Source organism: Schistocerca gregaria, chromosome 2 (genome assembly GCF_023897955.1).
Source record: "Schistocerca gregaria isolate iqSchGreg1 chromosome 2, iqSchGreg1.2, whole genome shotgun sequence".
Taxonomy (NCBI): Eukaryota; Metazoa; Arthropoda; class Insecta; order Orthoptera; family Acrididae; genus Schistocerca; species Schistocerca gregaria.
In genome coordinates, this window is record NC_064921.1 from 1,015,518,935 (window position 1) to 1,015,539,771 (window position 20,837).

Here is a 20,837-nt window from a genome sequence, read left to right on the forward strand (position 1 = left end):
GTCAAAAGAACCGTCGCGTGTGCATTCGCGGATGGGAGAGAGGCTGAGGTAATTTCGAGTGAACGGGGATTGAATCCTCACTTCCGCAGTTTCCGTAGTGTAGCGGTTATCAAGTCTGCTTCACACGCAGAAGGTCCCCGAGCGGGAACAGTATTTTCCTGAATATGTCGTATTGTACTCCAGTGAGCCACGACATGTGAGGATCTTCTGCATGTACCTTTGTTATGCAAGTAGCGCATTTATTTACTTTTTTAGTTACGATGACAACATCAGCACGAGTTGTCTCTAAGGTATAGTGCACACAAGTAGTTTCCGTGGTGTAGCGGTTATCACGTCTGCCTAACACGCAGAAGGTCCCCGGTTCGATCCCGGGCGGAACCACTTCTTCATATTTAAAAACAAGACATACTAACATGCATCTGCTTCCATCTGTACCCTAAAACCTTCGTAATCGCCTTCACACGTCGGATCAGAGTGTCAATTGCTCACATCAAATATGAAATTCATTTGATACTGACGCCGAGCATTTTGCGTCGACTAAGCCACTCACGTGCGATCAGTTTGCACTAAACGCTAGGGCTCGTCCGGGATTTGAACCCGGGACATCCTGCACCAAAAGCAGGAATCATACCCCTAGACCAATGAGCCATCTGACGTGGCAAAGGCCTATTATTTCAGTGCACTGGGTCCCTCGATGTGGCCCAGGGTGCTCTGGAAAGTCTCGTGTAGGCTGGCGGGATGGGGGCGGCGCGAATTCCCGCGGTCGGCGGCCTTCCTGGGCTATTGGTACCTTCATGTAGAGCTGCCGCTGGGCTCGCACCCCCTGCTGCTAAGAAAGTGATTGCTTTTGCTGCTATGACTTGCAATCACGACTGCGGGAAACGCCGCTATCTCGTTAGGGGTGCTACGGCAGACACCCTCTCGAGCACCCCGAAGACTTCTTGAGCCCTCGGCTGTAATGGTTTCCAGGCTGTCAAAAGAACCGTCGCGTGTGCATTCGTGGACGGGAGAGAGGCTGAGGTAATTTCGAGTGAACGGGGATTGACTCCTCACTTCCGCAGTTTCCGTAGTGTAGCGGTTATCAAGTCTGCTTCACACGCAGAAGGTCCCCGAGCGGGAACAGTATTTTCCTGAATATGTCGTATTGTACTCCAGTGAGCCACGACATGTGAGGATCTTCTGCATGTACCTTTGTTATGCAAGTAGCGCATTTATTTACTTTTTTAGTTACGATGACAACATCAGCACGAGATGTCTCTAAGGTATAGTGCACACAAGTAGTTTCCGTGGTGTAGCGGTTATCACGTCTGCCTAACACGCAGAAGGTCCCCGGTTCGATCCCGGGCGGAACCACTTCTTCATATTTAAATACAAGACATACTAACATGCATCTGCTTCCATCTGTACCCTAAAACCTTCGTAATCGCCTTCACACGTCGGATCAGAGTGTCAATTGCTCACATCAAATATGAAATTCATTTGATACTGACGCCGAGCATTTTGCGTCGACTAAGCCACTCACGTGCGATCAGTTTGCACAAAACGCTAGGGCTCGTCCGGGATTTGAACCCAGGACCTCCTGCACCCAAAGCAGGAATCATACCCCTAGACCAACGAGCCATCTGACGTCGCAAATACCTATTATTTCAGTGCACTGGGTCCCTCGATGTGGCCCAGGGTGCTCTAGAAAGTCTCGTGTTGGCTGGCGGGATGGGGGCGGCGCGAATCCCGCAGTCGGCGGCCTTCCTGGGCTATTGGTACCTTCATGTAGAGCTGACGCTGGGCTCGCACCCCCTGCTGCTAAGAAAGTGATTGCTTTTGCTGCTATGACTTGCAATCACGAATGCGGGAAACGCCGCTATCTCGTTAGGGGTGCTACGGCAGACACCCTCTCGAGCACCCCGAAGACTTCTTGAGCCCTTGGCTGTAATGGTTTCCAGGCTGTCAAAAGAACCGTCGCGTGTGCATTCGCGGATGGGAGAGAGGCTGAGGTAATTTCGAGTGAACGGGGATTGACTCCTCACTTCCGCAGTTTCCGTAGTGTAGCGGTTATCAAGTCTGCTTCACACGCAGAAGGTCCCCGAGCGGGAACAGTATTTTCCTGAATATGTCGTATTGTACTCCAGTGAGCCACGACATGTGAGGATCTTCTGCATGTACCTTTGTTATGCAAGTAGCGCATTTATTTACTTTTTTAGTTACGATGACAACATCAGCACGAGTTGTCTCTAAGGTATAGTGCACACAAGTAGTTTCCGTGGTGTAGCGGTTATCACGTCTGCCTAACACGCAGAAGGTCCCCGGTTCGATCCCGGGCGGAACCACTTCTTCATATTTAAAAACAAGACATACTAACATGCATCTGCTTCCATCTGTACCCTAAAACCTTCGTAATCGCCTTCACACGTCGGATCAGAGTGTCAAATGCTCACATCAAATATGAAATTCATTTGATACTGACGCCGAGCATTTTGCGTCGACTAAGCCACTCACGTGCGATCAGTTTGCACTAAACGCTAGGGCTCGTCCGGGATTTGAACCCGGGACCTCCTGCACCAAAAGCAGGAATCATACCCCTAGACCAATAAGCCATCTGACGTGGCAAAGGCCTATTATTTCAGTGCACTGGGTCCCTCGATGTGGCCCAGGGTGCTCTGGAAAGTCTCGTGTAGGCTGGCGGGATGGGGGCGGCGCGAATTCCCGCGGTCGGCGGCCTTCCTGGGCTATTGGTACCTTCATGTAGAGCTGCCGCTGGGCTCGCACCCCCTGCTGCTAAGAAAGTGATTGCTTTTGCTGCTATGACTTGCAATCACGACCGCGGGAAACGCCGCTATCTCGTTAGGGGTGCTACGGCAGACACCCTCTCGAGCACCCCGAAGACTTCTTGAGCCCTCGGCTGTAATGGTTTCCAGGCTGTCAAAAGAACCGTCGCGTGTGCATTCGTGGACGGGAGAGAGGCTGAGGTAATTTCGAGTGAACGGGGATTGACTCCTCACTTCCGCAGTTTCCGTAGTGTAGCGGTTATCAAGTCTGCTTCACACGCAGAAGGTCCCCGAGCGGGAACAGTATTTTCCTGAATATGTCGTATTGTACTCCAGTGAGCCACGACATGTGAGGATCTTCTGCATGTACCTTTGTTATGCAAGTAGCGCATTTATTTACTTTTTTAGTTACGATGACAACATCAGCACGAGTTGTCTCTAAGGTATAGTGCACACAAGTAGTTTCCGTGGTGTAGCGGTTATCACGTCTGCCTAACACGCAGAAGGTCCCCGGTTCGATCCCGGGCGGAACCACTTCTTCATATTTAAATACAAGACATACTAACATGCATCTGCTTCCATCTGTACCCTAAAACCTTCGTAATCGCCTTCACACGTCGGATCAGTGTGTCAATTGCTCACATCAAATATGAAATTCATTTGATACTGACGCCGAGCATTTTGCGTCGACTAAGCCACTCACGTGCGATCAGTTTGCACAAAACGCTAGGGCTCGTCCGGGATTTGAACCCAGGACCTCCTGCACCCAAAGCAGGAATCATACCCCTAGACCAACGAGCCATCTGACGTCGCAAATACCTATTATTTCAGTGCACTGGGTCCCTCGATGTGGCCCAGGGTGCTCTGGAAAGTCTCGTGTTGGCTGGCGGGATGGGGGCGGCGCGAATCCCGCAGTCGGCGGCCTTCCTGGGCTATTGGTACCTTCATGTAGAGCTGACGCTGGGCTCGCACCCCCTGCTGCTAAGAAAGTGATTGCTTTTGCTGCTATGACTTGCAATCACGACTGCGGGAAACGCCGCTATCTCGTTAGGGGTGCTACGGCAGACACCCTCTCGAGCACCCCGAAGACTTCTTGAGCCCTTGGCTGTAATGGTTTCCAGGCTGTCAAAAGAACCGTCGCGTGTGCATTCGCGGATGGGAGAGAGGCTGAGGTAATTTCGAGTGAACGGGGATTGACTCCTCACTTCCGCACTTTCCGTAGTGTAGCGGTTATCAAGTCTGCTTCACACGCAGAAGGTCCCCGAGCGGGAACAGTATTTTCCTGAATATGTCGTATTGTACTCCAGTGAGCCACGACATGTGAGGATCTTCTGCATGTACCTTTGTTATGCAAGTAGCGCATTTATTTACTTTTTTAGTTACGATGACAACATCAGCACGAGTTGTCTCTAAGGTATAGTGCACACAAGTAGTTTCCGTGGTGTAGCGGTTATCACGTCTGCCTAACACGCAGAAGGTCCCCGGTTCGATCCCGGGCGGAACCACTTCTTCATATTTAAAAACAAGACATACTAACATGCATCTGCTTCCATCTGTACCCTAAAACCTTCGTAATCGCCTTCACACGTCGGATCAGAGTGTCAATTGCTCACATCAAATATGAAATTCATTTGATACTGACGCCGAGCATTTTGCGTCGACTAAGCCACTCACGTGCGATCAGTTTGCACTAAACGCTAGGGCTCGTCCGGGATTTGAACCCGGGACATCCTGCACCAAAAGCAGGAATCATACCCCTAGACCAATGAGCCATCTGACGTGGCAAAGGCCTATTATTTCAGTGCACTGGGTCCCTCGATGTGGCCCAGGGTGCTCTGGAAAGTCTCGTGTAGGCTGGCGGGATGGGGGCGGCGCGAATTCCCGCGGTCGGCGGCCTTCCTGGGCTATTGGTACCTTCATGTAGAGCTGCCGCTGGGCTCGCACCCCCTGCTGCTAAGAAAGTGATTGCTTTTGCTGCTATGACTTGCAATCACGACTGCGGGAAACGCCGCTATCTCGTTAGGGGTGCTACGGCAGACACCCTCTCGAGCACCCCGAAGACTTCTTGAGCCCTCGGCTGTAATGGTTTCCAGGCTGTCAAAAGAACCGTCGCGTGTGCATTCATGGACGGGAGAGAGGTTGAGGTAATTTCGAGTGAACGGGGATTGACTCCTCACTTCCGCAGTTTCCGTAGTGTAGCGGTTATCAAATCTGCTTCACACGCAGAAGGTCCCCGAGCGGGAACAGTATTTTCCTGAATATGTCGTATTGTACTCCAGTGAGCCACGACATGTGAGGATCTTCTGCATGTACCTTTGTTATGCAAGTAGCGCATTTATTTACTTTTTTAGTTACGATGACAACATCAGCACGAGTTGTCTCTAAGGTATAGTGCACACAAGTAGTTTCCGTGGTGTAGCGGTTATCACGTCTGCCTAACACGCAGAAGGTCCCCGGTTCGATCCCGGGCGGAACCACTTCTTCATATTTAAAAACAAGACATACTAACATGCATCTGCTTCCATCTGTACCCTAAAACCTTCGTAATCGCCTTCACACGTCGGATCAGAGTGTCAATTGCTCACATCAAATATGAAATTCATTTGATACTGACGCCGAGCATTTTGCGTCGACTAAGCCACTCACGTGCGATCAGTTTGCACAAAACGCTAGGGCTCATCCGGGTTTTGAACCCGGGACCTCCTGCACCCAAAGCAGGAATCATACCCCTAGACCAACGAGCCATCTGACGTGGCAAAGGCCTATTATTTCAGTGCACTGGGTCCCTCGATGTGGCCCAGGGTGCTCTGGAAAGTCTCGTGTAGGCTGGCGGGATGGGGGCGGCGCGAATTCCCGCGGTCGGCGGCCTTCCTGGGCTATTGGTACCTTCATGTAGAGCTGCCGCTGGGCTCGCACCCCCTGCTGCTAAGAAAGTGATTGCTTTTGCTGCTATGACTTGCAATCACGACTGCGGGAAACGCCGCTATCTCGTTAGGGGTGCTACGGCAGACACCCTCTCGAGCACCCCGAAGACTTCTTGAGCCCTCGGCTGTAATGGTTTCCAGGCTGTCAAAAGAACCGTTGCGTGTGCATTCGTGGACGGGAGAGAGGCTGAGGTAATTTCGAGTGAATGGGGATTGACTCCTCACTTCCGCAGTTTCCGTAGTGTAGCGGTTATCAAGTCTGCTTCACACGCAGAAGGTCCCCGAGCGGGAACAGTATTTTCCTGAATATGTCGTATTGTACTCCAGTGAGCCACGACATGTGAGGATCTTCTGCATGTACCTTTGTTATGCAAGTAGCGCATTTATTTACTTTTTTAGTTACGATGACAACATCAGCACGAGTTGTCTCTAAGGTATAGTGCACACAAGTAGTTTCCGTGGTGTAGCGGTTATCACGTCTGCCTAACACGCAGAAGGTCCCCGGTTCGATCCCGGGCGGAACCACTTCTTCATATTTAAAAACAAGACATACTAACATGCATCTGCTTCCATCTGTACCCAAAAACCTTCGTAATCGCCTTCACACGTCGGATCAGAGTGTCAATTGCTCACATCAAATATGAAATTCATTTGATACTGACGCCGAGCATTTTGCGTCGACTAAGCCACTCACGTGCGATCAGTTTGCACAAAACGCTAGGGCTCGTCCGGGATTTGAACCCGGGACCTCCTGCACCAAAAGCAGGAATCATACCCCTAGACCAACGAGCCATCTGACGTGGCAAAGGCCTATTATTTCAGTGCACTGGGTCCCTCGATGTGGCCCAGGGTGCTCTGGAAAGTCTCGTGTTGGCTGGCGGGATGGGGGCGGCGCGAATCCCGCGGTCGGCGGCCTTCCTGGGCTATTGGTACCTTCATGTAGAGCTGACGCTGGGCTTGCACCCCCTGCTGCTAAGAAAGTGATTGCTTTTGCTGCTATGACTTGCAATCACGACTGCGGGAAACGCCGCTATCTCGTTAGGGGTGCTACGGCAGACACCCTCTCGAGCACCCCGAAGACTTCTTGAGCCCTCGGCTGTAATGGTTTCCAGGCTGTCAAAAGAACCGTCGCGTGTGCATTCGCGGATGGGAGAGAGGCTGAGGTAATTTCGAGTGAACGGGGATTGACTCCTCACTTCCGCAGTTTCCGTAGTGTAGCGGTTATCAAGTCTGCTTCACACGCAGAAGGTCCCCGAGCGGGAACAGTATTTTCCTGAATATGTCGTATTGTATTCCAGTGAGCCACGACATGTGAGGATCTTCTGCATGTACCTTTGTTATGCAAGTAGCGCATTTATTTACTTTTTTAGTTACGATGACAACATCAGCACGAGTTGTCTCTAAGTTATAGTGCACACAAGTAGTTTCCGTGGTGTAGCGGTTATCACGTCTGCCTAACACGCAGAAGGTCCCTGGTTCGATCCCGGGCGGAACCACTTCTTCATATTTAAAAACAAGACATACTAACATGCATCTGCTTCCATCTGTACCCTAAAACCTTCGTAATCGCCTTCACACGTCGGATCAGAGTGTCAATTGCTCACATCAAATATGAAATTCATTTGATACTGACGCCGAGCATTTTGCGTCGACTAAGCCACTCACGTGCGATCAGTTTGCACAAAACGCTAGGGCTCGTCCGGGATTTGAACCCGGGACCTCCTGCACCCAAAGCAGGAATCATACCCCTAGACCAACGAGCCATCTGACGTGGCAAATGCCTATTATTTCAGTGCACTGGGTCCCTCGATGTGGCCCAGGGTGCTCTGGAAAGTCTCGTGTTGGCTGGCGGGATGGGGGCGGCGCGAATCCCGCGGTCGGCGGCCTTCCTGGGCTATTGGTACCTTCATGTAGAGCTGACGCTGGGCTCGCACCCCCTGCTGCTAAGAAAGTGATTGCTTTTGCTGCTATGACTTGCAATCACGACTGCGGGAAACGCCTCTATCTCGTTAGGGGTGCTACGGCAGACACCCTCTCGAGCACCCCGAAGACTTCTTGAGCCCTCGGCTGTAATGGTTTCCAGGCTGTCAAAAGAACCGTCGCGTGTGCATTCGCGGACGGGAGAGAGGCTGAGGTAATTTCGAGTGAACGCTGATTGACTCCTCAATTCCGCAGTTTCCGTAGTGTAGCGGTTATCAAGTCTGCTTCACACGCAGAAGGTCCCCGAGCGGGAACAGTATTTTCCTGAATATGTCGTATTGTACTCCAGTGAGCCACGACATGTGAGGATCTTCTGCATGTACCTTTGTTATGCAAGTAGCGCATTTATTTACTTTTTTAGTTACGATGACAACATCAGCACGAGTTGTCTCTAAGGTATAGTGCACACAAGTAGTTTCCGTGGTGTAGCGGTTATCACGTCTGCCTAACACGCAGAAGGTCCCCGGTTCGATCCCGGGCGGAACCACTTCTTCATATTTAAAAACAAGACATACTAACATGCATCTGCTTCCATCTGTACCCTAAAACCTTCGTAATCGCCTTCACACGTCGGATCAGAGTGTCAATTGCTCACATCAAATATGAAATTCATTTGATACTGACGCCGAGCATTTTGCGTCGACTAAGCCACTCACGTGCGATCAGTTTGCACAAAACGCTAGGGCTCGTCCGGGATTTGAACCCGGGACCTCCTGCACCAAAAGCAGGAATCATACCCCTAGACCAACGAGCCATCTGACGTGGCAAAGGCCTATTATTTCAGTGCACTGGGTCCCTCGATGTGGTCCAGGGTGCTCTGGAAAGTCTCGTGTAGGCTGGCGGGATGGGGGCGGCGCGAATTCCCGCGGTCGGCGGCCTTCCTGGGCTATTGGTACCTTCATGTAGAGCTGCCGCTGGGCTCGCACCCCCTGCTGCTAAGAAAGTGATTGCTTTTGCTGCTATGACTTGCAATCACGACTGCGGGAAACGCCGCTATCTCGTTAGGGGTGCTACGGCAGACACCCTCTCGAGCACCCCGAAGACTTCTTGAGCCCTCGGCTGTAATGGTTTCCAGGCTGTCAAAAGAACCGTCGCGTGTGCATTCGCGGACGGGAGACAGGCTGAGGTAATTTCGAGTGAACGGGGATTGACTCCTCACTTCCGCAGTTTCCGTAGTGTAGCGGTTATCAAGTCTGCTTCACACGCAGAAGGTCCCCGAGCGGGAACAGTATTTTCCTGAATATGTCGTATTGTACTCCAGTGAGCCACGACATGTGAGGATCTTCTGCATGTACCTTTGTTATGCAAGTAGCGCATTTATTTACTTTTTTAGTTACGATGACAAAATCAGCACGAGTTGTCTCTAAGGTATAGTGCACACAAGTAGTTTCCGTGGTGTAGCGGTTATCACGTCTGCCTAACACGCAGAAGGTCCCCGGTTCGATCCCGGGCGGAACCACTTCTTCATATTTAAAAACAAGACATACTAACATGCATCTGCTTCCATCTGTACCCAAAAACCTTCGTAATCGCCTTCACACGTCGGATCAGAGTGACAATTGCTCACATCAAATATGAAATTCATTTGATACTGACGCCGAGCATTTTGCGTCGACTAAGCCACTCACGTGCGATCAGTTTGCACAAAACGCTAGGGCTCGTCCGGGATTTGAACCCGGGACCTCCTGCACCAAAAGCAGGAATCATACCCCTAGACCAACGAGCCATCTGACGTGGCAAAGGCCTATTATTTCAGTGCACTGGGTCCCTCGATGTGGCCCAGGGTGCTCTGGAAAGTCTCGTGTTGGCTGGCGGGATGGGGGCGGCGCGAATCCCGCGGTCGGCGGCCTTCCTGGGCTATTGGTACCTTCATGTAGAGCTGCCGCTGGGCTCGCACCCCCTGCTGCTAAGAAAGTGATTGCTTTTGCTGCTATGACTTGCAATCACGACTGCGGGAAACGCCGCTATCTCGTTAGGGGTGCTACGGCAGACACCCTCTCGAGCACCCCGAAGACTTCTTGAGCCCTCGGCTGTAATGGTTTCCAGGCTGTCAAAAGAACCGTCGCGTGTGCATTCGCGGATGGGAGAGAGGCTGAGGTAATTTCGAGTGAACGGGGATTGACTCCTCACTTCCGCAGTTTCCGTAGTGTAGCGGTTATCAAGTCTGCTTCACACGCAGAAGGTCCCCGAGCGGGAACAGTATTTTCCTGAATATGTCGTATTGTACTCCAGTGAGCCACGACATGTGAGGATATTCTGCATGTACCTTTGTTATGCAAGTAGCGCATTTATTTACTTTTTTAGTTACGATGACAACATCAGCACGAGTTGTCTCTAAGGTATAGTGCACACAAGTAGTTTCCGTGGTGTAGCGGTTATCACGTCTGCCTAACACGCAGAAGGTCCCCGGTTCGATCCCGGGCGGAACCACTTCTTCATATTTAAAAACAAGACATACTAACATGCATCTGCTTCCATCTGTACCCTAAAACCTTCGTAATCGCCTTCACACGTCGGATCAGAGTGTCAATTGCTCACATCAAATATGAAATTCATTTCATACTGACGCCGAGCATTTTGCGTCGACTAAGCCACTCACGTGCGATCAGTTTGCACAAAACGCTAGGGCTCGTCCGGGATTTGAACCCGGGACCTCCTGCACCAAAAGCAGGAATCATACCCCTAGACCAACGAGCCATCTGACGTGGCAAAGGCCTATTATTTCAGTGCACTGTGTCCCTCGATGTGGTCCAGGGTGCTCTGGAAAGTCTCGTGTAGGCTGGCGGGATGGGGGCGGCGCGAATTCCCGCGGTCGGCGGCCTTCCTGGGCTATTGGTACCTTCATGTAGAGCTGCCGCTGGGCTCGCACCCCCTGCTGCTAAGAAAGTGATTGCTTTTGCTGCTATGACTTGCAATCACGACTGCGGGAAACGCCGCTATCTCGTTAGGGGTGCTACGGCAGACACCCTCTCGAGCACCCCGAAGACTTCTTGAGCCCTCGGCTGTAATGGTTTCCAGGCTGTCAAAAGAACCGTCGCGTGTGCATTCGCGGACGGGAGAGAGGCTGAGGTAATTTCGAGTGAACGCAGATTGACTCCTCACTTCCGCAGTTTCCGTAGTGTAGCGGTTATCAAGTCTGCTTCACACGCAGAAGGTCCCCGAGCGGGAACAGTATTTTCCTGAATATGTCGTATTGTACTCCAGTGAGCCACGACATGTGAGGATCTTCTGCATGTACCTTTGTTATGCAAGTAGCGCATTTATTTACTTTTTTAGTTACGATGACAACATCAGCACGAGTTGTCTCTAAGGTATAGTGCACACAAGTAGTTTCCGTGGTGTAGCGGTTATCACGTCTGCCTAACACGCAGAAGGTCCCCGGTTCGATCCCGGGCGGAACCACTTCTTCATATTTAAAAACAAGACATACTAACATGCATCTGCTTCCATCTGTACCCTAAAACCTTCGTAATCGCCTTCACACGTCGGATCAGAGTGTCAATTGCTCACATCAAATATGAAATTCATTTGATACTGACGCCGAGCATTTTGCGTCGACTAAGCCACTCACGTGCGATCAGTTTGCACAAAACGCTAGGGCTCGTCCGGGATTTGAACCCGGGACCTCCTGCACCCAAAGCAGGAATCATACCCCTAGACCAAGGAGCCATCTGACGTGGCAAAGGCCTATTATTTCAGTGCACTGGGTCCCTCGATGTGGCCCAGGGTGCTCTGGAAAGTCTCGTGTTGGCTGGCGGGATGGGGGCGGCGCGAATCCCGCGGTCGGCGGCCTTCCTGGGCTATTGGTACCTTCATGTAGAGCTGCCGCTGGGCTCGCACCCCCTGCTGCTAAGAAAGTGATTGCTTTTGCTGCTATGACTTGCAATCACGACTGCGGGAAACGCCGCTATCTCGTTAGGGGTGCTACGGCAGACACCCTCTCGAGCACCCCGAAGACTTCTTGAGCCCTCGGCTGTAATGGTTTCCAGGCTGTCAAAAGAACCGTCGCGTGTGCATTCGCGGACGGGAGAGAGGCTGAGGTAATTTCGAGTGAACGCTGATTGACTCCTCACTTCCGCAGTTTCCGTAGTGTAGCGGTTATCAAGTCTGCTTCACACGCAGAAGGTCCCCGAGCGGGAACAGTATTTTCCTGAATATGTCGTATTGTACTCCAGTGAGCCACGACATGTGAGGATCTTCTGCATGTACCTTTGTTATGCAAGTAGCGCATTTATTTACTTTTTTAGTTACGATGACAACATCAGCACGAGTTGTCTCTAAGGTATAGTGCACACAAGTAGTTTCCGTGGTGTAGCGGTTATCACGTCTGCCTAACACGCAGAAGGTCCCCGGTTCGATCCCGGGTGGAACCACTTCTTCATATTTAAAAACAAGACATACTAACATGCATCTGCTTCCATCTGTACCCTAAAACCTTCGTAATCGCCTTCACACGTCGGATCAGAGTGTCAATTGCTCACATCAAATATGAAATTCATTTGATACTGACGCCGAGCATTTTGCGTCGACTAAGCCACTCACGTGCGATCAGTTTGCACAAAACGCTAGGGCTCGTCCGGGATTTGAACCCGGGACCTCCTGCACCCAAAGCAGGAATCATACCCCTAGACCAAGGAGCCATCTGACGTGGCAAAGGCCTATTATTTCAGTGCACTGGGTCCCTCGATGTGGCCCAGGGTGCTCTGGAAAGTCTCGTGTAGGCTGGCGGGATGGGGTGGCGCGAATTCCCGCGGTCGGCGGCCTTCCTGGGCTATTGGTACCTTCATGTAGAGCTGCCGCTGGGCTCGCACCCCCTGCTGCTAAGAAAGTGATTGCTTTTGCTGCTATGACTTGCAATCACGACTGCGGGAAACGCCGCTATCTCGTTAGGGGTGCTACGGCAGACACCCTCTCGAGCACCCCGAAGACTTCTTGAGCCCTCAGGTGTAATGGTTTCCAGGCTGTCAAAAGAACCGTCGCGTGTGCATTCGCGGACGGGAGAGAGGCTGAGGTAATTTCGAGTGAACGGGGATTGACTCCTCACTTCCGCAGTTTCCGTAGTGTAGCGGTTATCAAGTCTGCTTCACACGCAGAAGGTCCCCGAGCGGGAACAGTATTTTCCTGAATATGTCGTATTGTACTCCAGTGAGCCACGACATGTGAGGATCTTCTGCATGTACCTTTGTTATGCAAGTAGCGCATTTATTTACTTTTTTAGTTACGATGACAACATCAGCACGAGTTGTCTCTAAGGTATAGTGCACACAAGTAGTTTCCGTGGTGTAGCGGTTATCACGTCTGCCTAACACGCAGAAGGTCCCCGGTTCGATCCCGGGCGGAACCACTTCTTCATATTTAAAAACAAGACATACTAACATGCATCTGCTTCCATCTGTACCCTAAAACCTTCGTAATCGCCTTCACACGTCGGATCAGAGTGTCAATTGCTCACATCAAATATGAAATTCATTTGATACTGACGCCGAGCATTTTGCGTCGACTAAGCCACTCACGTGCGATCACTTTGCACAAAACGCTAGGGCTCGTCCGGGATTTGAACCCGGGACCTCCCGCACCCAAAGCAGGAATCATACCCCTAGACCAAGGAGCCATCTGACGTGGCAAAGGCCTATTATTTCAGTGCACTGGGTCCCTCGATGTGGCCCAGGGTGCTCTGGAAAGTCTCGTGTTGGCTGGCGGGATGGGGGCGGCGCGAATCCCGCGGTCGGCGGCCTTCCTGGGCTATTGGTACCTTCATGTAGAGCTGCCGCTGGGCTCGCACCCCCTGCTGCTAAGAAAGTGATTGCTTTTGCTGCTATGACTTGCAATCACGACTGCGGGAAACGCCGCTATCTCGTTAGGGGTGCTACGGCAGACACCCTCTCGAGCACCCCGAAGACTTCTTGAGCCCTCGGCTGTAATGGTTTCCAGGCTGTCAAAAGAACCGTCGCGTGTGCATTCGCGGACGGGAGAGAGGCTGAGGTAATTTCGAGTGAACGCTGATTGACTCCTCACTTCCGCAGTTTCCGTAGTGTAGCGGTTATCAAGTCTGCTTCACACGCAGAAGGTCCCCGAGCGGGAACAGTATTTTCCTGAATATGTCGTATTGTACTCCAGTGAGCCACGACATGTGAGGATCTTCTGCATGTACCTTTGTTATGCAAGTAGCGCATTTATTTACTTTTTTAGTTACGATGACAACATCAGCACGAGTTGTCTCTAAGGTATAGTGCACACAAGTAGTTTCCGTGGTGTAGCGGTTATCACGTCTGCCTAACACGCAGAAGGTCCCCGGTTCGATCCCGGGTGGAACCACTTCTTCATATTTAAAAACAAGACATACTAACATGCATCTGCTTCCATCTGTACCCTAAAACCTTCGTAATCGCCTTCACACGTCGGATCAGAGTGTCAATTGCTCACATCAAATATGAAATTCATTTGATACTGACGCCGAGCATTTTGCGTCGACTAAGCCACTCACGTGCGATCAGTTTGCACAAAACGCTAGGGCTCGTCCGGGATTTGAACCCGGGACCTCCTGCACCCAAAGCAGGAATCATACCCCTAGACCAACGAGCCATCTGACGTGGCAAAGGCCTATTATTTCAGTGCACTGGGTCCCTCGATGTGGCCCAGGGTGCTCTGGAAAGTCTCGTGTAGGCTGGCGGGATGGGGGCGGCGCGAATTCCCGCGGTCGGCGGCCTTCCTGGGCTATTGGTACCTTCATGTAGAGCTGCCGCTGGGCTCGCACCCCCTGCTGCTAAGAAAGTGATTGCTTTTGCTGCTATGACTTGCAATCACGACTGCGGGAAACGCCGCTATCTCGTTAGGGGTGCTACGGCAGACACCCTCTCGAGCACCCCGAAGACTTCTTGAGCCCTCAGGTGTAATGGTTTCCAGGCTGTCAAAAGAACCGTCGCGTGTGCATTCGCGGACGGGAGAGAGGCTGAGGTAATTTCGAGTGAACGGGGATTGACTCCTCACTTCCGCAGTTTCCGTAGTGTAGCGGTTATCAAGTCTGCTTCACACGCAGAAGGTCCCCGAGCGGGAACAGTATTTTCCTGAATATGTCGTATTGTACTCCAGTGAGCCACGACATGTGAGGATCTTCTGCATGTACCTTTGTTATGCAAGTAGCGCATTTATTTACTTTTTTAGTTACGATGACAACATCAGCACGAGTTGTCTCTAAGGTATAGTGCACACAAGTAGTTTCCGTGGTGTAGCGGTTATCACGTCTGCCTAACACGCAGAAGGTCCCCGGTTCGATCCCGGGCGGAACCACTTCTTCATATTTAAAAACAAGACATACTAACATGCATCTGCTTCCATCTGTACCCTAAAACCTTCGTAATCGCCTTCACACGTCGGATCAGAGTGTCAATTGCTCACATCAAATATGAAATTCATTTGATACTGACGCCGAGCATTTTGCGTCGACTAAGCCACTCACGTGCGATCACTTTGCACAAAACGCTAGGGCTCGTCCGGGATTTGAACCCGGGACCTCCCGCACCCAAAGCAGGAATCATACCCCTAGACCAAGGAGCCATCTGACGTGGCAAAGGCCTATTATTTCAGTGCACTGGGTCCCTCGATGTGGCCCAGGGTGCTCTGGAAAGTCTCGTGTTGGCTGGCGGGATGGGGGCGGCGCGAATCCCGCGGTCGGCGGCCTTCCTGGGCTATTGGTACCTTCATGTAGAGCTGCCGCTGGGCTCGCACCCCCTGCTGCTAAGAAAGTGATTGCTTTTGCTGCTATGACTTGCAATCACGACTGCGGGAAACGCCGCTATCTCGTTAGGGGTGCTACGGCAGACACCCTCTCGAGCACCCCGAAGACTTCTTGAGCCCTCGGCTGTAATGGTTTCCAGGCTGTCAAAAGAACCGTCGCGTGTGCATTCGCGGACGGGAGAGAGGCTGAGGTAATTTCGAGTGAACGCTGATTGACTCCTCACTTCCGCAGTTTCCGTAGTGTAGCGGTTATCAAGTCTGCTTCACACGCAGAAGGTCCCCGAGCGGGAACAGTATTTTCCTGAATATGTCGTATTGTACTCCAGTGAGCCACGACATGTGAGGATCTTCTGCATGTACCTTTGTTATGCAAGTAGCGCATTTATTTACTTTTTTAGTTACGATGACAACATCAGCACGAGTTGTCTCTAAGGTATAGTGCACACAAGTAGTTTCCGTGGTGTAGCGGTTATCACGTCTGCCTAACACGCAGAAGGTCCCCGGTTCGATCCCGGGTGGAACCACTTCTTCATATTTAAAAACAAGACATACTAACATGCATCTGCTTCCATCTGTACCCTAAAACCTTCGTAATCGCCTTCACACGTCGGATCAGAGTGTCAATTGCTCACATCAAATATGAAATTCATTTGATACTGACGCCGAGCATTTTGCGTCGACTAAGCCACTCACGTGCGATCAGTTTGCACAAAACGCTAGGGCTCGTCCGGGATTTGAACCCGGGACCTCCTGCACCCAAAGCAGGAATCATACCCCTAGACCAACGAGCCATCTGACGTGGCAAAGGCCTATTATTTCAGTGCACTGGGTCCCTCGATGTGGCCCAGGGTGCTCTGGAAAGTCTCGTGTTGGCTGGCGGGATGGGGGCGGCGCGAATCCCGCGGTCGGCGGCCTTCCTGGGCTATTGGTACCTTCATGTAGAGCTGCCGCTGGGCTCGCACCCCCTGCTGCTAAGAAAGTGATTGCTTTTGCTGCTATGACTTGCAATCACGACTGCGGGAAACGCCGCTATCTCGTTAGGGGTGCTACGGCAGACACCCTCTCGAGCACCCCGAAGACTTCTTGAGCCCTCGGCTGTAATGGTTTCCAGGCTGTCAAAAGAACCGTCGCGTGTGCATTCGCGGACGGGAGAGAGGCTGAGGTAATTTCGAGTGAACGCTGATTGACTCCTCACTTCCGCAGTTTCCGTAGTGTAGCGGTTATCAAGTCTGCTTCACACGCAGAAGGTCCCCGAGCGGGAACAGTATTTTCCTGAATATGTCGTATTGTACTCCAGTGAGCCACGACATGTGAGGATCTTCTGCATGTACCTTTGTTATGCAAGTAGCGCATTTATTTACTTTTTTAGTTACGATGACAACATCAGCACGAGTTGTCTCTAAGGTATAGTGCACACAAGTAGTTTCCGTGGTGTAGCGGTTATCACGTCTGCCTAACACGCAGAAGGTCCCCGGTTCGATCCCGGGTGGAACCACTTCTTCATATTTAAAAACAAGACATACTAACATGCATCTGCTTCCATCTGTACCCTAAAACCTTCGTAATCGCCTTCACACGTCGGATCAGAGTGTCAATTGCTCACATCAAATATGAAATTCATTTGATACTGACGCCGAGCATTTTGCGTCGACTAAGCCACTCACGTGCGATCAGTTTGCACAAAACGCTAGGGCTCGTCCGGGATTTGAACCCGGGACCTCCTGCACCCAAAGCAGGAATCATACCCCTAGACCAAGGAGCCATCTGACGTGGCAAAGGCCTATTATTTCAGTGCACTGGGTCCCTCGATGTGGCCCAGGGTGCTCTGGAAAGTCTCGTGTAGGCTGGCGGGATGGGGGCGGCGCGAATTCCTGCGGTCGGCGGCCTTCCTGGGCTATTGGTACCTTCATGTAGAGCTGCCGCTGGGCTCGCACCCCCTGCTGCTAAGAAAGTGATTGCTTTTGCTGCTATGACTTGCAATCACGACTGCGGGAAACGCCGCTATCTCGTTAGGGGTGCTACGGCAGACACCCTCTCGAGCACCCCGAAGACTTCTTGAGCCCTCAGGTGTAATGGTTTCCAGGCTGTCAAAAGAACCGTCGCGTGTGCATTCGCGGACGGGAGAGAGGCTGAGGTAATTTCGAGTGAACGGGGATTGACTCCTCACTTCCGCAGTTTCCGTAGTGTAGCGGTTATCAAGTCTGCTTCACACGCAGAAGGTCCCCGAGCGGGAACAGTATTTTCCTGAATATGTCGTATTGTACTCCAGTGAGCCACGACATGTGAGGATCTTCTGCATGTACCTTTGTTATGCAAGTAGCGCATTTATTTACTTTTTTAGTTACGATGACAACATCAGCACGAGTTGTCTCTAAGGTATAGTGCACACAAGTAGTTTCCGTGGTGTAGCGGTTATCACGTCTGCCTAACACGCAGAAGGTCCCCGGTTCGATCCCGGGCGGAACCACTTCTTCATATTTAAAAACAAGACATACTAACATGCATCTGCTTCCATCTGTACCCTAAAACCTTCGTAATCGCCTTCACACGTCGGATCAGAGTGTCAATTGCGCACATCAAATATGAAATTCATTTGATACTGACGCCGAGCATTTTGCGTCGACTAAGCCACTCACGTGCGATCACTTTGCACAAAACGCTAGGGCTCGTCCGGGATTTGAACCCGGGACCTCCCGCACCCAAAGCAGGAATCATACCCCTAGACCAAGGAGCCATCTGACGTGGCAAAGGCCTATTATTTCAGTGCACTGGGTCCCTCGATGTGGCCCAGGGTGCTCTGGAAAGTCTCGTGTTGGCTGGCGGGATGGGGGCGGCGCGAATCCCGCGGTCGGCGGCCTTCCTGGGCTATTGGTACCTTCATGTAGAGCTGCCGCTGGGCTCGCACCCCCTGCTGCTAAGAAAGTGATTGCTTTTGCTGCTATGACTTGCAATCACGACTGCGGGAAACGCCGCTATCTCGTTAGGGGTGCTACGGCAGACACCCTCTCGAGCACCCCGAAGACTTCTTGAGCCCTCGGCTGTAATGGTTTCCAGGCTGTCAAAAGAACCGTCGCGTGTGCATTCGCGGACGGGAGAGAGGCTGAGGTAATTTCGAGTGAACGCTGATTGACTCCTCACTTCCGCAGTTTCCGTAGTGTAGCGGTTATCAAGTCTGCTTCACACGCAGAAGGTCCCCGAGCGGGAACAGTATTTTCCTGAATATGTCGTATTGTACTCCAGTGAGCCACGACATGTGAGGATCTTCTGCATGTACCTTTGTTATGCAAGTAGCGCATTTATTTACTTTTTTAGTTACGATGACAACATCAGCACGAGTTGTCTCTAAGGTATAGTGCACACAAGTAGTTTCCGTGGTGTAGCGGTTATCACGTCTGCCTAACACGCAGAAGGTCCCCGGTTCGATCCCGGGTGGAACCACTTCTTCATATTTAAAAACAAGACATACTAACATGCATCTGCTTCCATCTGTACCCTAAAACCTTCGTAATCGCCTTCACACGTCGGATCAGAGTGTCAATTGCTCACATCAAATATGAAATTCATTTGATACTGACGCCGAGCATTTTGCGTCGACTAAGCCACTCACGTGCGATCAGTTTGCACAAAACGCTAGGGCTCGTCCGGGATTTGAACCCGGGACCTCCTGCACCCAAAGCAGGAATCATACCCCTAGACCAACGAGCCATCTGACGTGGCAAAGGCCTATTATTTCAGTGCACTGGGTCCCTCGATGTGGCCCAGGGTGCTCTGGAAAGTCTCGTGTAGGCTGGCGGGATGGGGGCGGCGCGAATTCCCGCGGTCGGCGGCCTTCCTGGGCTATTGGTACCTTCATGTAGAGCTGCCGCTGGGCTCGCACCCCCTGCTGCTAAGAAAGTGATTGCTTTTGCTGCTATGACTTGCAATCACGACTGCGGGAAACGCCGCTATCTCGTTAGGGGTGCTACGGCAGACACCCTCTCGAGCACCCCGAAGACTTCTTGAGCCCTCAGGTGTAATGGTTTCCAGGCTGTCAAAAGAACCGTCGCGTGTGCATTCGCGGACGGGAGAGAGGCTGAGGTAATTTCGAGTGAACGGGGATTGACTCCTCACTTCCGCAGTTTCCGTAGTGTAGCGGTTATCAAGTCTGCTTCACACGCAGAAGGTCCCCGAGCGGGAACAGTATTTTCCTGAATATGTCGTATTGTACTCCAGTGAGCCACGACATGTGAGGATCTTCTGCATGTACCTTTGTTATGCAAGTAGCGCATTTATTTACTTTTTTAGTTACGATGACAACATCAGCACGAGTTGTCTCTAAGGTATAGTGCACACAAGTAGTTTCCGTGGTGTAGCGGTTATCACGTCTGCCTAACACGCAGAAGGTCCCCGGTTCGATCCCGGGCGGAACCACTTCTTCATATTTAAAAACAAGACATACTAACATGCATCTGCTTCCATCTGTACCCTAAAACCTTCGTAATCGCCTTCACACGTCGGATCAGAGTGTCAATTGCTCACATCAAATATGAAATTCATTTGATACTGACGCCGAGCATTTTGCGTCGACTAAGCCACTCACGTGCGATCAGTTTGCACAAAACGCTAGGGCTCGTCCGGGATTTGAACCCGGGACCTCCTGCACCCAAAGCAGGAATCATACCCCTAGACCAACGAGCCATCTGACGTGGCGAATGACTATTATTTCAGTGCACTGGGTCCCTCGATGTGGCCCAGGGTGCTCTGGAAAGTCTCGTGTAGGCTGGCGGGATGGGGGCGGCGCGAATTCCCGCGGTCGGCGGCCTTCCTGGGCTATTGGTACCTTCATGTAGAGCTGCCGCTGGGCTCGCACTCCCTGCTGCTAAGAAAGTGATTGCTTTTGCTGCTATGACTTGCAATCACGACTGCGGGAAACGCCGCTATCTCGTTAGGGGTGCTACGGCAGACACCCTCTCGAGCACCCCGAAGACTTCTTGAGCCCTCGGCTGTAATGGTTTCCAGGCTGTCAAAAGAACCGTCGCGTGTGCATTCGCGGACGGGAGAGAGGCTGAGGTAATTTCGAGTGAACGGGGATTGACTCCTCACTTCCGCAGTTTCCGTAGTGTAGCGGTTATCAAGTCTGCTTCACACGCAGAAGGTCCCCGAGCGGGAACAGTATTTTCCTGAATATGTCGTATTGTACCCCAGTGAGCCACGACATGTGAGGATCTTCTGCATGTACCTTTGTTATGCAAGTAGCGCATTTATTTACTTTTTTAGTTACGATGACAACATCAGCACGAATTGTCTCTAAGGTATAGTGCACACAAGTAGTTTCCGTGGTGTAGCGGTTATCACGTCTGCCTAACACGCAGAAGGTCCCCGGTTCGATCCCGGGCGGAACCACTTCTTCATATTTAAAAACAAGACATACTAACATGCATCTGCTTCCATCTGTACC

The 20,837-nt window shown here is 51.5% G+C and overlaps 43 non-coding genes across 43 annotated transcripts; 22 read left to right on the forward strand and 21 right to left on the reverse strand.

Moving 5' to 3' along the window:
- Nucleotides 1-308: 308 nt before the first annotated feature.
- Nucleotides 309-381, forward strand: Trnav-aac (transfer RNA valine (anticodon AAC)). Its single transcript has one exon. It is a non-coding gene; the product is annotated as a tRNA-Val (tRNA).
- A 195-nt stretch (nt 382-576) lies between these two features.
- Trnaq-uug (transfer RNA glutamine (anticodon UUG)) lies at nt 577-648 on the reverse strand. Its single transcript has one exon. It is a non-coding gene; the product is annotated as a tRNA-Gln (tRNA).
- Nucleotides 649-1,280: 632 nt separating this feature from the next.
- On the forward strand, nt 1,281-1,353 carry Trnav-aac (transfer RNA valine (anticodon AAC)). The gene has a single exon. It is a non-coding gene; the product is annotated as a tRNA-Val (tRNA).
- Nucleotides 1,354-1,548: 195 nt separating this feature from the next.
- On the reverse strand, nt 1,549-1,620 carry Trnap-ugg (transfer RNA proline (anticodon UGG)). The gene has a single exon. It is a non-coding gene; the product is annotated as a tRNA-Pro (tRNA).
- A 631-nt stretch (nt 1,621-2,251) lies between these two features.
- Trnav-aac (transfer RNA valine (anticodon AAC)) lies at nt 2,252-2,324 on the forward strand. The gene has a single exon. It is a non-coding gene; the product is annotated as a tRNA-Val (tRNA).
- A 195-nt stretch (nt 2,325-2,519) lies between these two features.
- Nucleotides 2,520-2,591, reverse strand: Trnaq-uug (transfer RNA glutamine (anticodon UUG)). Its single transcript has one exon. It is a non-coding gene; the product is annotated as a tRNA-Gln (tRNA).
- Nucleotides 2,592-3,223: 632 nt separating this feature from the next.
- Nucleotides 3,224-3,296, forward strand: Trnav-aac (transfer RNA valine (anticodon AAC)). The gene has a single exon. It is a non-coding gene; the product is annotated as a tRNA-Val (tRNA).
- Nucleotides 3,297-3,491: 195 nt separating this feature from the next.
- On the reverse strand, nt 3,492-3,563 carry Trnap-ugg (transfer RNA proline (anticodon UGG)). Its single transcript has one exon. It is a non-coding gene; the product is annotated as a tRNA-Pro (tRNA).
- A 631-nt stretch (nt 3,564-4,194) lies between these two features.
- Nucleotides 4,195-4,267, forward strand: Trnav-aac (transfer RNA valine (anticodon AAC)). Its single transcript has one exon. It is a non-coding gene; the product is annotated as a tRNA-Val (tRNA).
- A 195-nt stretch (nt 4,268-4,462) lies between these two features.
- On the reverse strand, nt 4,463-4,534 carry Trnaq-uug (transfer RNA glutamine (anticodon UUG)). Its single transcript has one exon. It is a non-coding gene; the product is annotated as a tRNA-Gln (tRNA).
- A 632-nt stretch (nt 4,535-5,166) lies between these two features.
- Nucleotides 5,167-5,239, forward strand: Trnav-aac (transfer RNA valine (anticodon AAC)). Its single transcript has one exon. It is a non-coding gene; the product is annotated as a tRNA-Val (tRNA).
- A 195-nt stretch (nt 5,240-5,434) lies between these two features.
- Trnap-ugg (transfer RNA proline (anticodon UGG)) lies at nt 5,435-5,506 on the reverse strand. The gene has a single exon. It is a non-coding gene; the product is annotated as a tRNA-Pro (tRNA).
- A 632-nt stretch (nt 5,507-6,138) lies between these two features.
- Trnav-aac (transfer RNA valine (anticodon AAC)) lies at nt 6,139-6,211 on the forward strand. The gene has a single exon. It is a non-coding gene; the product is annotated as a tRNA-Val (tRNA).
- Nucleotides 6,212-6,406: 195 nt separating this feature from the next.
- On the reverse strand, nt 6,407-6,478 carry Trnaq-uug (transfer RNA glutamine (anticodon UUG)). The gene has a single exon. It is a non-coding gene; the product is annotated as a tRNA-Gln (tRNA).
- Nucleotides 6,479-7,109: 631 nt separating this feature from the next.
- Nucleotides 7,110-7,182, forward strand: Trnav-aac (transfer RNA valine (anticodon AAC)). Its single transcript has one exon. It is a non-coding gene; the product is annotated as a tRNA-Val (tRNA).
- Nucleotides 7,183-7,377: 195 nt separating this feature from the next.
- On the reverse strand, nt 7,378-7,449 carry Trnap-ugg (transfer RNA proline (anticodon UGG)). The gene has a single exon. It is a non-coding gene; the product is annotated as a tRNA-Pro (tRNA).
- Nucleotides 7,450-8,080: 631 nt separating this feature from the next.
- Trnav-aac (transfer RNA valine (anticodon AAC)) lies at nt 8,081-8,153 on the forward strand. Its single transcript has one exon. It is a non-coding gene; the product is annotated as a tRNA-Val (tRNA).
- Nucleotides 8,154-8,348: 195 nt separating this feature from the next.
- Nucleotides 8,349-8,420, reverse strand: Trnaq-uug (transfer RNA glutamine (anticodon UUG)). Its single transcript has one exon. It is a non-coding gene; the product is annotated as a tRNA-Gln (tRNA).
- Nucleotides 8,421-9,052: 632 nt separating this feature from the next.
- Nucleotides 9,053-9,125, forward strand: Trnav-aac (transfer RNA valine (anticodon AAC)). The gene has a single exon. It is a non-coding gene; the product is annotated as a tRNA-Val (tRNA).
- Nucleotides 9,126-9,320: 195 nt separating this feature from the next.
- Nucleotides 9,321-9,392, reverse strand: Trnaq-uug (transfer RNA glutamine (anticodon UUG)). Its single transcript has one exon. It is a non-coding gene; the product is annotated as a tRNA-Gln (tRNA).
- A 631-nt stretch (nt 9,393-10,023) lies between these two features.
- On the forward strand, nt 10,024-10,096 carry Trnav-aac (transfer RNA valine (anticodon AAC)). Its single transcript has one exon. It is a non-coding gene; the product is annotated as a tRNA-Val (tRNA).
- Nucleotides 10,097-10,291: 195 nt separating this feature from the next.
- Nucleotides 10,292-10,363, reverse strand: Trnaq-uug (transfer RNA glutamine (anticodon UUG)). The gene has a single exon. It is a non-coding gene; the product is annotated as a tRNA-Gln (tRNA).
- A 632-nt stretch (nt 10,364-10,995) lies between these two features.
- Trnav-aac (transfer RNA valine (anticodon AAC)) lies at nt 10,996-11,068 on the forward strand. Its single transcript has one exon. It is a non-coding gene; the product is annotated as a tRNA-Val (tRNA).
- A 195-nt stretch (nt 11,069-11,263) lies between these two features.
- Trnap-ugg (transfer RNA proline (anticodon UGG)) lies at nt 11,264-11,335 on the reverse strand. The gene has a single exon. It is a non-coding gene; the product is annotated as a tRNA-Pro (tRNA).
- Nucleotides 11,336-11,966: 631 nt separating this feature from the next.
- On the forward strand, nt 11,967-12,039 carry Trnav-aac (transfer RNA valine (anticodon AAC)). The gene has a single exon. It is a non-coding gene; the product is annotated as a tRNA-Val (tRNA).
- Nucleotides 12,040-12,234: 195 nt separating this feature from the next.
- On the reverse strand, nt 12,235-12,306 carry Trnap-ugg (transfer RNA proline (anticodon UGG)). The gene has a single exon. It is a non-coding gene; the product is annotated as a tRNA-Pro (tRNA).
- A 631-nt stretch (nt 12,307-12,937) lies between these two features.
- Trnav-aac (transfer RNA valine (anticodon AAC)) lies at nt 12,938-13,010 on the forward strand. Its single transcript has one exon. It is a non-coding gene; the product is annotated as a tRNA-Val (tRNA).
- A 195-nt stretch (nt 13,011-13,205) lies between these two features.
- Nucleotides 13,206-13,277, reverse strand: Trnap-ugg (transfer RNA proline (anticodon UGG)). The gene has a single exon. It is a non-coding gene; the product is annotated as a tRNA-Pro (tRNA).
- A 631-nt stretch (nt 13,278-13,908) lies between these two features.
- Trnav-aac (transfer RNA valine (anticodon AAC)) lies at nt 13,909-13,981 on the forward strand. Its single transcript has one exon. It is a non-coding gene; the product is annotated as a tRNA-Val (tRNA).
- A 195-nt stretch (nt 13,982-14,176) lies between these two features.
- Trnap-ugg (transfer RNA proline (anticodon UGG)) lies at nt 14,177-14,248 on the reverse strand. Its single transcript has one exon. It is a non-coding gene; the product is annotated as a tRNA-Pro (tRNA).
- A 632-nt stretch (nt 14,249-14,880) lies between these two features.
- Nucleotides 14,881-14,953, forward strand: Trnav-aac (transfer RNA valine (anticodon AAC)). The gene has a single exon. It is a non-coding gene; the product is annotated as a tRNA-Val (tRNA).
- A 195-nt stretch (nt 14,954-15,148) lies between these two features.
- On the reverse strand, nt 15,149-15,220 carry Trnap-ugg (transfer RNA proline (anticodon UGG)). The gene has a single exon. It is a non-coding gene; the product is annotated as a tRNA-Pro (tRNA).
- Nucleotides 15,221-15,851: 631 nt separating this feature from the next.
- On the forward strand, nt 15,852-15,924 carry Trnav-aac (transfer RNA valine (anticodon AAC)). The gene has a single exon. It is a non-coding gene; the product is annotated as a tRNA-Val (tRNA).
- A 195-nt stretch (nt 15,925-16,119) lies between these two features.
- On the reverse strand, nt 16,120-16,191 carry Trnap-ugg (transfer RNA proline (anticodon UGG)). Its single transcript has one exon. It is a non-coding gene; the product is annotated as a tRNA-Pro (tRNA).
- A 631-nt stretch (nt 16,192-16,822) lies between these two features.
- Nucleotides 16,823-16,895, forward strand: Trnav-aac (transfer RNA valine (anticodon AAC)). The gene has a single exon. It is a non-coding gene; the product is annotated as a tRNA-Val (tRNA).
- Nucleotides 16,896-17,090: 195 nt separating this feature from the next.
- On the reverse strand, nt 17,091-17,162 carry Trnap-ugg (transfer RNA proline (anticodon UGG)). Its single transcript has one exon. It is a non-coding gene; the product is annotated as a tRNA-Pro (tRNA).
- Nucleotides 17,163-17,794: 632 nt separating this feature from the next.
- Nucleotides 17,795-17,867, forward strand: Trnav-aac (transfer RNA valine (anticodon AAC)). The gene has a single exon. It is a non-coding gene; the product is annotated as a tRNA-Val (tRNA).
- Nucleotides 17,868-18,062: 195 nt separating this feature from the next.
- Trnap-ugg (transfer RNA proline (anticodon UGG)) lies at nt 18,063-18,134 on the reverse strand. Its single transcript has one exon. It is a non-coding gene; the product is annotated as a tRNA-Pro (tRNA).
- Nucleotides 18,135-18,765: 631 nt separating this feature from the next.
- On the forward strand, nt 18,766-18,838 carry Trnav-aac (transfer RNA valine (anticodon AAC)). Its single transcript has one exon. It is a non-coding gene; the product is annotated as a tRNA-Val (tRNA).
- Nucleotides 18,839-19,033: 195 nt separating this feature from the next.
- On the reverse strand, nt 19,034-19,105 carry Trnap-ugg (transfer RNA proline (anticodon UGG)). The gene has a single exon. It is a non-coding gene; the product is annotated as a tRNA-Pro (tRNA).
- Nucleotides 19,106-19,737: 632 nt separating this feature from the next.
- On the forward strand, nt 19,738-19,810 carry Trnav-aac (transfer RNA valine (anticodon AAC)). The gene has a single exon. It is a non-coding gene; the product is annotated as a tRNA-Val (tRNA).
- A 195-nt stretch (nt 19,811-20,005) lies between these two features.
- Trnap-ugg (transfer RNA proline (anticodon UGG)) lies at nt 20,006-20,077 on the reverse strand. Its single transcript has one exon. It is a non-coding gene; the product is annotated as a tRNA-Pro (tRNA).
- Nucleotides 20,078-20,709: 632 nt separating this feature from the next.
- On the forward strand, nt 20,710-20,782 carry Trnav-aac (transfer RNA valine (anticodon AAC)). The gene has a single exon. It is a non-coding gene; the product is annotated as a tRNA-Val (tRNA).
- Nucleotides 20,783-20,837: the final 55 nt, after the last annotated feature.